The sequence below is a fragment of the Neltuma alba genome, unplaced genomic scaffold (genome assembly GCF_004799145.2).
Source record: "Neltuma alba isolate B1F8T4 unplaced genomic scaffold, ASM479914v2 tig00011726_pilon, whole genome shotgun sequence".
NCBI lineage: Eukaryota > Viridiplantae > Streptophyta > Magnoliopsida > Fabales > Fabaceae > Neltuma > Neltuma alba.
This window is the reverse complement of record NW_021636356.1, coordinates 6498-18185: the sequence shown is the minus strand read 5'-3', so window position 1 is coordinate 18185 and position 11688 is coordinate 6498. Positions and strand designations below refer to the sequence as shown.

The following is an 11688-nucleotide window of genomic DNA, read 5'->3' as shown; positions in this document are numbered from 1 at the left end:
TCCCACCTAACATGATAGTCTTTTAGGATAAATTTGTTTTGTGTTTGTGATTGTTATACTGGTGCTTTTATTATTAAGAGAGTAATGTTTAAGGAGAGGATCACATATGGAGTCTTCTGACCTGTAAGAGACCAAGTGAAAGCTTTCGAATGAAGTAAATCGTTATGCCTTATATTGAGAAGTTTTACAAGTTAAAATGTTTTAGAAGTAAAATCCGACTATTTAATAGACTGGTATGTTGGAATCACTTTTTACTAACATGTAATGAAAACAAAATATTCGTTTTTATCAAATTTATTCCTTTTTTGGGAATGTTTTATCCATTCTATTCTCTTTTTCTTGGAGATGGAGAGAAAGCCAAAAGAATGTCATACAGAATTGAAATTGCAGCATGTTCTACATTGAGAAAAGCTCACGGATTAATTAGAATGTAATGAATTATTCCCTAAAAGTTTCCATGATTGTTGATTGGCTGCAATGATTTAAAAATAATGCTACTCTAACTTACCCATAATTAGGTGTTCTTTGCTTTAAGGGCAAATTTGGTAGATTAAACCAATTATGCTTCTGTCCAAAAAAAAAAAAAACCAATTATGCAAAAAGTAAAAATGATGGAAGCCAGAAGAGTAACTTCCAAGCATGCTATTTTTCTTGGATTTCAATTATAGCAATGGCGGTACTACAGTTTACTGTTTCCACGGCTACAAACAAACAAAAATTGACGTTTCAACGTCACCTTTTGTTTCCATCGTAGATTTTTTAGGCAATGATAGATTATACGGATCCCTAACTATAAAATGTTTATACATTAATTATTACTTAATCTCTTAATTTAATATTTGTTTTTGTCAATTCACAAATTATTAATAAACTTTTTGAAACAATGGAATTTTAATTATTTAACTATATTTATAAAATATCAGATTAGGTACCACTTTCTCCTCTAGGATTTTAAACCGTTAGGTGCCAAAATTGGAATTTAAGGTAAAGTTTTATATAATTTAATGTAATAGAAAGCCTAATATTTTGATAAAAACATTTTATGCCTTATTATTTTATTTTTAATAATACTTATAATCTTTTATTTATGAATTTAAAAAAAAAGCAATAAATATCAGTTATTTTTATTACTATCCCTTTCTTTAATATAAGAGCTAATTCAAGATTGGATTTTGTTATAAGTATAAGATTTAAGTCACTTTCTTCTATATTACGAAGTTTCAATACACATAATTAAAAAAAATTTAAAAATATTAACACATTTTTATAATAAATAGCCCACTTAACTAATTCATTTAATATTTTTAAATTAGTTATTCAGTTTTTATATTAAAAAAGAAATAATATTATTTAATTTTAAATGGAGAATTACTTATTTAACTGAACAGAAGTTTATCTTTTAATAGGTATATTTTATTCATTATTCATGCAGGGAATGGATTTCTTGGTCACTGAGCTATTTCGACATTGGAGGATGGAGACCCATCTGCAATAATGGTGCGTTGATCATTCGCCACTGCTTAGACATTAATACTATTCTTCTCTTTGCTTTGGAAGAAACTGATCATTTTGCTCTCTTCCTAATGACCAAGAAACGCTTTTTCTTGTTTCGTTTCTTTACGATTCTGTTCATCATTTTCCCGCCATGTATGCCCGTAAGCGTAGAAACAGAGGCTCTCCTTCAGTTCAAGAAGCATTTGAAGGACCCTTTGGATTCTTTGGCTTCCTGGACAGATTCAGAGTCTCCCTGTGAATTCCATGGAGTTACTTGTGATAGATTTTCCGGGAAAGTCGTAGGAATTTCGCTGGAAAACAAGTCCCTTTCCGGGGAGATTTTCGCATCAATTTTTGCTCTCGAGAACCTCCGAGTTCTGTCACTCGCATCAAATTTTATTTCTGGGAAGCTTCCATTTGAAGTAAGCAACTGCAGCAACCTTAGAGTTTTGAACCTAACAGAAAATGATATGGTTGGGATTATCCCAGACTTGTCTGTGATGAGAAATCTCAAAGTTCTTGACCTCTCCGCAAACTACTTTTCCGGCGAATTCCCAAGCTGGGTCGGAAACCTGACTGGTCTCGTTTCGCTGGGGCTTGGGGAAAATGAATATATTGAGAGTGAAGTTCCTGAGACTCTTGGCAATCTGAAGAACTTGACTTGGCTCTATCTTGGTGGTTCTCATTTGAGAGGAGAGATTCCAGAATCAGTTTATGAAATGAAGGCTCTGGAGACACTGGATATCTCGAGAAACATGATCTCAGGGAAACTTTCCCAGTCAATTTGGAAGTTGGAAAATCTTCGTAAGATTGAGCTTTTCTCAAATACCTTAACTGGGAAAATCCCAGCTGAGCTGGCAAACTTGACCAAGCTTGAAGAGATTGACATTTCAATGAACCATTTATATGGCGAATTGCCAGAGGTGATCGGTACTATGGAGAATTTGGTTGTTTTTCAGCTCTATGAAAACAACTTTTCGGGAGAACTTCCTGCTGGGTTTGGAGATATGCAACATCTTGTTGGATTCTCAATCTATCGAAACAGCTTCTCTGGGAAAATTCCAGAAAATTTTGGCCGATTTTCACCACTGGATAGCATTGATATATCGGAGAATCAATTTTCAGGTGATTTTCCAAAGTTCTTGTGTGAAAACAGAAAATTGAAATTTTTGCTTGCTTTGCAAAATAATTTCTCCGGTGAATTGCCTGAGACTTATGTTACATGTAAATCAGTGGAGAGATTCAGGGTGAGCAGGAATCGCTTGTCTGGAAAAATTCCAAATGAGCTGTGGGCACTTCCATTTGTGAAGATAATTGATTTGGCTGACAATAATTTTGATGGCTCTATATCTCCAAAAATTGGGCTTTCCTCTAGCTTAAGCCAGTTAGTTCTAACAAAGAACAAGTTTTCGGGTAAGCTTCCTGCACAACTTGGTAAGCTGATGAATTTGGAGAAGCTATATTTGAGCAACAACAATTTTCATGGTGAAATACCAGCCGAAATTGGAGCTCTTAAGCAATTGTCTTCTTTTCATCTAGAAGAGAATGTATTAACTGGATCAATACCTGCGGAACTTTGTAATTGTACAAGGCTAGTGGACTTGAATGTTGCTCGGAATTTTCTAACTGGCACTATCCCTCAGTCAGTTTCACTTATGAGCTCATTGAACTCTCTTAATCTATCTGGCAACAAACTTACAGGCTCAATCCCAGAAAGCTTAGTGTCAATGAAATTGAGCTCGATTGATTTTTCCAAAAACCAGTTGTCTGGGAGAATTCCAAACAATCTTCTAATCATTGGTGGTGATGAAGCTTTTGTTGGAAACCCAGCACTTTGTGTTGAACCAAATTCAAAAACTCTAGTGAATTCCGAATTCAACATTTGTACAAGCATACATGGTCAGAAAAGGGTCTTCGCTGATAAGGTAGTAATTCTTTGCGTCACTGCTTCTGTCTTGGTTGTAGTGTTGGCCGTGTTGCTTGTGAGTTACGGAAGCATCAAGCATGAAAAAGCAGACCTGGAGAAAAACTTGCAAGATCAAAAGGAAACAGATTCAAAATGGAAAATTGCTTCTTTCCACCAAGTTGATCTTGATGTGAATGAAATATGTAATTTGGATGAAGATAATTTGATTGGAACCGGTGGTACTGGAAAGGTATATCGAGTTGACTTGAAGAAAAATGGTTCCACGGTGGCTGTAAAACAACTATGGAAAGGAGATAGCGTAAAAATTTTGGCGGCAGAGATGGAGACTTTGGGAAAAATCAGGCATAGAAATATACTTAAGCTTTATGCTTCTTTGTTCAAAGGAGGATCAAACTACTTGGTGTTAGAGTTCATGCCAAATGGTAATCTTTTTCAAGCTCTTCACCGACAGATGAAGGGTGGGAAACCAGAATTGGATTGGTACCAGAGATATAAAATTGCACTGGGCACTGCAAAAGGAATTGCCTATTTACATCATGATTGTTCTCCACCTATCATTCACAGAGACATAAAATCTAGTAACATTTTGCTGGATGAGGATTATGAGGCGAAAATTGCTGATTTTGGGGTTGCCAAATTTGCAGAAAAAACTGATCAACAGCTGGGTTTTAGCTGTCTTGCTGGCACTCATGGTTATATTGCTCCAGGTAAGGATTTTTATCAAATAAAAGCATCGTTCTGTTTATGCTCTTGAAGTTTTTCCTATATTGACGCTGTGTGTTTTATCATATGTGGATTTGGTTAGACCTATATATAGGACAATCTGATGTAGACTTTGCTGCAAAATACATTTTAAATGCATCCCAGTTTATTTACTTTTAATTCAAAGTTAATTTCATTTTTTAGTCGTCCAATTCGATCATGATCCTCCATTCTCATGTCCTTTAATCACTTTCATCTAATGAGCAGAGAAGTTGTAGGGAACACTGCATAAAATTGTATTCTTTCCTCCCTACTTTCTCCCTTTCTCACTAACACTTTCTAGCTCTGATATATTTCATTTTGGTTCACAAATAATTTTCTCTCTATTTTACTTTTGATACCCATAGCAATAAAAAGAAGTGTCCTAATGCATAGAAACCATGGACTTAGAATTATTCTGAATATCTCACTCTTCATAGCGATTTGTGTATCTTCACTGCTGATATTATTCATATTCATTTATAACAATGGAAATAAATGTCTCTTGACAAAGGATCAAAGTGAATCCCATTTAATTTTTTACACAGAAAAGTGTATTTGAAACATCTGCAGCTGCATCTGCTATGAGATCATTGCTTTAAATCTTAAAATTATGATTGAATGCAAATAAAATGACATTGAAAAGGCTTAGTTTCAATTGTTTTTTGAACAAACCATGTTAAGGTTTCAAATGCCTCCGCAAAACAGATGTGATTTTTTTAAACTTAATTAATGAACCTGCAAATACGGCCCGGGTATGGCTGAAGTATTTGGTCCCCTTTTTGTGGTCCTCTTTAAACTGTAAAAATACACAACTAACACTGGGAATTACAAAGCATCAATTTTTTCCTATGAGTGTCTTGAACTTCTGCTTTCTTTATAAACATTACCTGGAACATTGTCAAATTAACTTCTAACACTGACATAATATACTCTTTTCTTGCAGAGCTTGCTTACACACGCCAAGTTACTGAAAGAGTGATGTGTATAGCTTTGGAGTGGTGTTGCTAGAATTACTTACAGGAAGGGAACCCATTGAGGAGGATTATGGAGAGGGGAAGGATATTGTATATTGGGCTATGACTAATCTGAATGCCCGTGAAAGCGCTATCAAGATCCTTGATGATAAAATAGCATCTGAGTCTGTTGAAGATGAAATGATTAAGGTCTTGAAGGTTGCTATCCAGTGCACAACTAAGCTCCCTTCTTTGCGTCCTTCTATGAGAGGTGTTGTCAAGATGCTTATTGATGCTTATTCTAGCCCTTTTCAATCTCCTGAAAGCGATTTTGAGAAAGATAAGGATTTTACCTAGTGATCTTCTTCTCAGATACATAATGTAAATACTTGCAATCTGTTTCTATCAGTCATGTTTACCAAATTATAGTATGAGGACTCTGATGAGGATTACTTAAGGAAGGCATTTAGTCAAAAACCATGTTTTAAGCATGATTTATATATCTTCCGCTGAATGATTGGTCATTACCCACTCGTTTTCAAATCAGAAGTTTTACTTTCATATATATGCCCATGTTCAATAAGAAAATATGTATGGTGATGATCAAGAAATTTACAAACTAGCTCTATAAAAACGATATTTATAAAGAAAACAGAATACATTCTATTAAAAACAAGTAAATAAATAAAACAAACCTCAATGTTTCTTTTGTTTTTTTTTTTTTTTAAATTAACACAAACATGTAGTTGACCCTACTTAATGGGATAAGGTTTTATTGTTGTTATAAGTTGCAACACAAACATATTAATGCTAGGTTTAAGCTGGAGGAAGGGTGGTTTTCATGGGAGTTTGAGTTAGCTTGGAGAAAACTTTGGAGAAGTATAAAGAGAGCTAGAGCCTTGATAGACTAGCACTTCAAAACCATAGGACAGCGACTCTATTTAATTTTTGTATTCAAAAAGCTTGAAATTATTTAGTTTTAATTAAAGTAATTTTGAGTTGTATTGTTTTTGAGATAATTTAGTTCTAGATTATTACTATTTTTATTCTTGGACTAGATTACTATTTGGATTTAACTTGTTCTTGATATTTGTTGCAATTTATGTTTACAAGCTTTTATGTTGTTAATTAAATTTATAATCAAGTTCTCATTCTAGATTTGAGTATCAATGAGGTTTATATTGCAAATTTGGGTTGTTTACACCTCTTGATTGTTCAATTGAGTCGGTAAATTGTCTAGTTTAAACAATTAGATAATTTTAAGCATAATCTCTAGAGTTCATTTGAAATAATTATTGTTGGTTTTAATGGATTTAATTAACTAATCTTATGCCATTATAATTTCTCTAGTAGTTTAGGTGTTATTATTAAACTTGAGGGTTTCCTACCTTTCATCTAAGTAATTAAATCTGTTAATTCCTCTCCTTTATTGTGTCTCTTGTGGTCTAATTAATTGAATTGGGCTATGAAAGTTAACTTTATATGAATCTTGAGTTGTCTCCGTTAAAACTTATCATTTTTGCTTTGCTAATTTTCATTACTACTTAGTTATAATTTCCTTTGATTAGCATTTCAATTTTTCTTTCTAAAAAACCTCAAAAAAATTGCATTTGCATTGATTTAGTTTAATTTCATTTTTCATATAGATTTTAATGCATTTGCACAATGCATCTTATTTAGTTTTATTGCATTTAGATTTAGTGTTTTGAATTTTAGTTTAGATCCATTTCATTGCACATTTCATCACTTAAATTCATACATAAAGAATCCCCAACTTGCTCCTCAAAAGTAATGACTTAGGTTGTTCCTAACTATAAATTATTTTGGGACCTAATTTTAACTGAGTACTTTAGCGAAAACTAATGATGTTTCTGTCTCTAAAGGACTCAATTAAATTAGGTTCCAAATAATTTTGTAAGTTAGGGTCAAACTAGGTCATTCTCCTAAAGAGTGAGTTGAGTTTCTTTAGGTGTGAATTTAAGTGATGAAAGATGCAATAAAATGTGCCTAAAATAACAGCAAAGCACTAAATCTAAATGCAATAAAACTAACTAAAATACAATATGCAAATATTCTAAAATCTGTATGAAGAAACTAAGCTAAATGAATGCAGATATTACTTTGGAGGGATTTTTTAGAAAAAAAATTAAATTGCCCAGTAAAAGAAAATTAACTAAATAGCAAAGAAAATTAGAAAATTAAAAATGAGAATTTGTTTTAGGTATGGTATAAAAGGTAACTCAGGATTTAAATAGTAATAACTTTCCTAACCCAAAACAATATATTCCCAAGTGAAAATGACACAAGAGTGGAATTAACAGATTTAATTACCTAGATGAAACTTGAAAAACCCTCAAGTTTAATAACACTTAAACCACTAAAAAAACTCATGATGGTATGAGACTAGTTAATTAAACCCACTAAAATTGATAACAATTAATTCAAATTAATTTTGAAAATTTGCAATTAGACAGTTTGCCAACTCAATTGAACAATCAAGAGGTAGAAACAATCAAAATTTGCAATATATGTTGATAATCAAATCCATAAAGAGAACTCCATTATAAATTTATTTAAAAATGCAAGGGTTTTTAAGAATAAATTCCAGCAAGTATCTAGCATAAATTAAATCCAAATTCAATCCAAGAAAAAAAATAGTGACAATCTAGAATTAAATTGTCTCCCAATAGTACAACTCAAAATTATTTAAAACTAAATAATCTCAAACTCATGGATTAAAAAAATAAATAGAATCACTTCTTGTCATGGGTTTTAGCTTCCTTTATGCTCCTCCTAAGTTGCCTTCCAAATTAGCTCAAGCAGCCTTGGTGAATGATGGATGAAGATTAACCAGGTGTGATGGGACCGGATGAAAAGTGAGTGGAGAAAAGACAAGATGATGATTGGGTGATGATGTGTGTGATGAGGGGAATAGAAGGAGCCGATGATGGTGGAGGCGTTGCGATGGATTAATGGAGGGTATATTTTTTATATGAGCAAAAGAGGGTTTTCAGGTATAAGATTTGAACCCATTAGCAATAAAATTAGACCATTTAAACTTGGCCATTGGATTTTACTTGAATCATAAGAAATTATTCTGCACCATCAGATTTCCTATTTGGCTCTTCTTTGAACCTAAAAAAATTAAAGTGGATCTATTAATGCATATTATATTCTAATATAATGTAATTCATATCAAAATTAAATATTAGATATGCATTAAAGGTAAGCACTTGCAAAACTTTTCAAAAATCAACTTTGGGTAGAAAAGCATACAAATACTCTTTAGTAGAAGAATAAAATCTTAACAGAAGCAAAACACTTTCAAAGCATCAACGCAAGTAATTCACACTTGAGGATCCAAAAACACAATTCAAAACTCCTTTAATATCCACTTACTCGGGAGTAGACGAATAAGAATTTGATAAAGAGTAAGTAACTTTACAAAGTAATATAAACGAATAATACTCAGTGAATAGATAAAAATTAAACTTGACCTGTCATTCGTATATTTCATTATACATGTCACAGAAAAAGAGATTAGTCTAAGATTTTGAATAAGTAAATGGATAGCACTGGGTAAATGAATAAGTTATTTGCGCGAATGAAGGATTGAAAGAAAAATATTCAGAGAGAAAATGATTTGATTATTCTCATTAATAATCCAGTGATTACAGAAAGATCTCATTGAGAAAACAAGCTTAGGGCCAATATTGGCCCAATAGACTAATATTCTCCCTGCTTCTCTCTCTCTCTCTCTCTGTTTTTTTAAAGGAAGTTCCAGAGTACAGATTTTCAAGAGGTACAACTCTTAAGTCTTTCTCTACATTCAGCAAAAGCAGCGGGTGGAAGAGCCTTAGTAAGAACATCAACAACCTGTTCAGCAGCTGGTACATACCCCACACAAAGAGTTCCATCTTCAACCTTTTCCCTAATACAATATAAGTCAATCTCAAAGTGTTTTGATTTGTTGTGTGGCACAGGATCTACAGAAAGAGCAATAGCTCTAGAGTTATCACACCAAATTATCAGTAGACCAACAACTAGTATATGTATTTCTCTCTGAACAGCTAGCAACCACAGTATATCAGATATTGAATCAGCCACACTTCTATACTCAGCCTCAGGGGGTGGAATGAGCAACACATGTTGTTTCTTGGAGATCCACATAACAGGATTGGGACCAAGATAAGTACAGTATCCACTAGTAAATCTTTTATCTTCTTTTGATTCAGCGTCAGCAAGGCCTTGAACAGTGAGATGTTGTGCAGGCTGAAGCAACAAACCATATGTTACAGTTCCATTCAAGTAACATAATACACGCTTGCTACCTTCCCAATGCACATCAAGGGGTTTCTGCATAAACTGTGCCAATTTATTCACTGTGTACAATATGTCCGCCGAGTTAAGCATATATATTGAAGAGCACCGATAATGCTACGATACACTGTAGGATCTTATAATACCTGATCATCTGTATTTGCAAATTTAGCACAGGTAGTCATAGTCTTGGGTTTTGCATTTGAGATCAGCATATGAGTTTTGGATGGCAACTCCTTGATTTTTTTTTTTTTGGAGACAAATGGATTCCAACTGTAGAACAATGGAATTTAATACTAAGGAAGAAGAGAGTTCACCAAGGATTTTGAGAGAAAAGAATGAATTCATTTGATCACCCATTTGAGTGATTACATCATCACTACTGCCTGTAATAATAATATCATTGACATATATCTTGATTATTACGAGTCCTGAGAAATAGACAGACATCATATTTAAGTTGCTCAAAACCCAATGCGTATAACGTTTCTTTATGCTTCTGAAACCAAGCTCTAAGAGCTTGTTTTTGAGTCCATAATGGCCTTCAATTTATAGACCAGAATTGAGCTTGAATCATTGGAAACCTATTCAAAACTAGGTGGTTGCGCCATAAATACCTCCTCAGTGAGGTCACCATTAAGAAACGCGTTATTAAAATCTATTTGGTGGAGTTTCCACCCTTTTATAGTGGCCAAGGTAACAAGAATTCTGACTGTACTCGATTTAATCACTGGACTAAATGTATCATTGTAATCAACACCTACTTCTTGAGAATATCCCTTCACAACAAGTCTGGCTTTGCGGTTAGCAAGAATGCCATCTGCATTAGTTTTAACCTTAAAAATCCACCTACAACCCACTGTTTTTCGATCAGGAGGAAGTGGAACCAGTTCCCAAGTGTGAAAATTTTGAAGAGTACTGTACTCTTCTTCAGCAGAACTACGCCAATCCGGATCAGTAAGGGCCTCTATAATGGTAGTAGGACAGAAAGGCTGAGAGGTTGAGGTTACGTAGGCTTTTGGTTTAAAAATGCCAGATTTAGATTGGGTAGTCATAGGATGTTTATTAACAGTCAGAGTTGGAATTTCTGAAGGGGAAGACAAAGCTGTGGTGGATGGTGATTGGGAGGATAAGGGGGTTCAGAAGAGGAAAGTTGTTCTGAGAAAATTGGTTTAGGATTCAATGAAGGAGGAGACGTGGGATTAGGGTGAATAGGTTCAGAATTTGATGAGGGTGGAGTTATGGGATTAGGTTGCAAAGGGGTAGATGATAGTGGTGTGGGGGGGGGGGTTAAAGATATGGGATGAAGTGAAGAAATAGGGTCAGTTGTGGAGGAGATGGGTTGGTTTTTGACATTGTATTGGACAGTGGAACAAAAGAAATTCTCATCAAATTTAACATGTCTTGATATATATAAATTGCTGGTTAATGGATCCAAGCATTTATAGCCCTTATGTTGAGAACTGTAGCCAAGAAAATACATGGAACTGATCTGTAGTCCAATTATGAGCATTAGAGGGTCTAGTCCAGGGATAACATTTACAGCCAAACACCCTTAAAATAGAATAATTTGGAGTTTTACCATACAGTTTCTCATAGGGTGTGAACCTATTTAAGGGTTGAGAAGGTAGTCTATTTATGAGAAATATAATAGAAGTAAAGCCAGTAATAAAGAGATAAACCAGCTTGAGCAAGTAACGCAAGTCCTATATCAACTATTTGCCTATGTCTTCTTTCAACTAGACCATTTTGCGTAGATATGTGTGGGTAGGACAAACGATAAGTGAACCAGATTTAGTGAGAAAGTGTGAAAAGACTTGAAATTCACCACCATTGTCTAATTGAAACTACTGTATTTTAGTTTGAAATTGAACCTCAACTTTGCTCTTAAAATTTTTGAAAGCTTGTAACGCTTCTGACTTTTTTTTTTTCAATAAATATATCCATACAAAACAACTGTGAGCATAAAAAAAATGCAATATAGTATCCATAGCCAGAAGATAAAATTGGAGCTGGTCCCCATAAATCAACCACAAGAAGCTGAAAAGGTTTATTATATTGTATAGTGTGTTAGAAACAATCTCACCCAAGAGGGGGGTGAATTGGGTGAGTTACAAAAATTTTAAATCAAATGCGTAACAGTATTGAATAAAAACAGAGAGTCAGAGTAAGGAGAAATTTAACCGCAAAGAGGAGACACAAGATTTATACTGGTTCGGTCTAAACCACGTGACCTACTTCCAGTCCCCA

General features: G+C 33.8%; 1 pseudogene; it reads left to right on the top strand.

The window, feature by feature from the left end:
• Positions 1–1414: 1414 nt before the first annotated feature.
• Positions 1415–5645, top strand: LOC114717264 (receptor protein-tyrosine kinase CEPR2-like; annotated as a pseudogene).
• The last annotated feature ends 6043 nt before the right edge of the window (positions 5646–11688 follow it).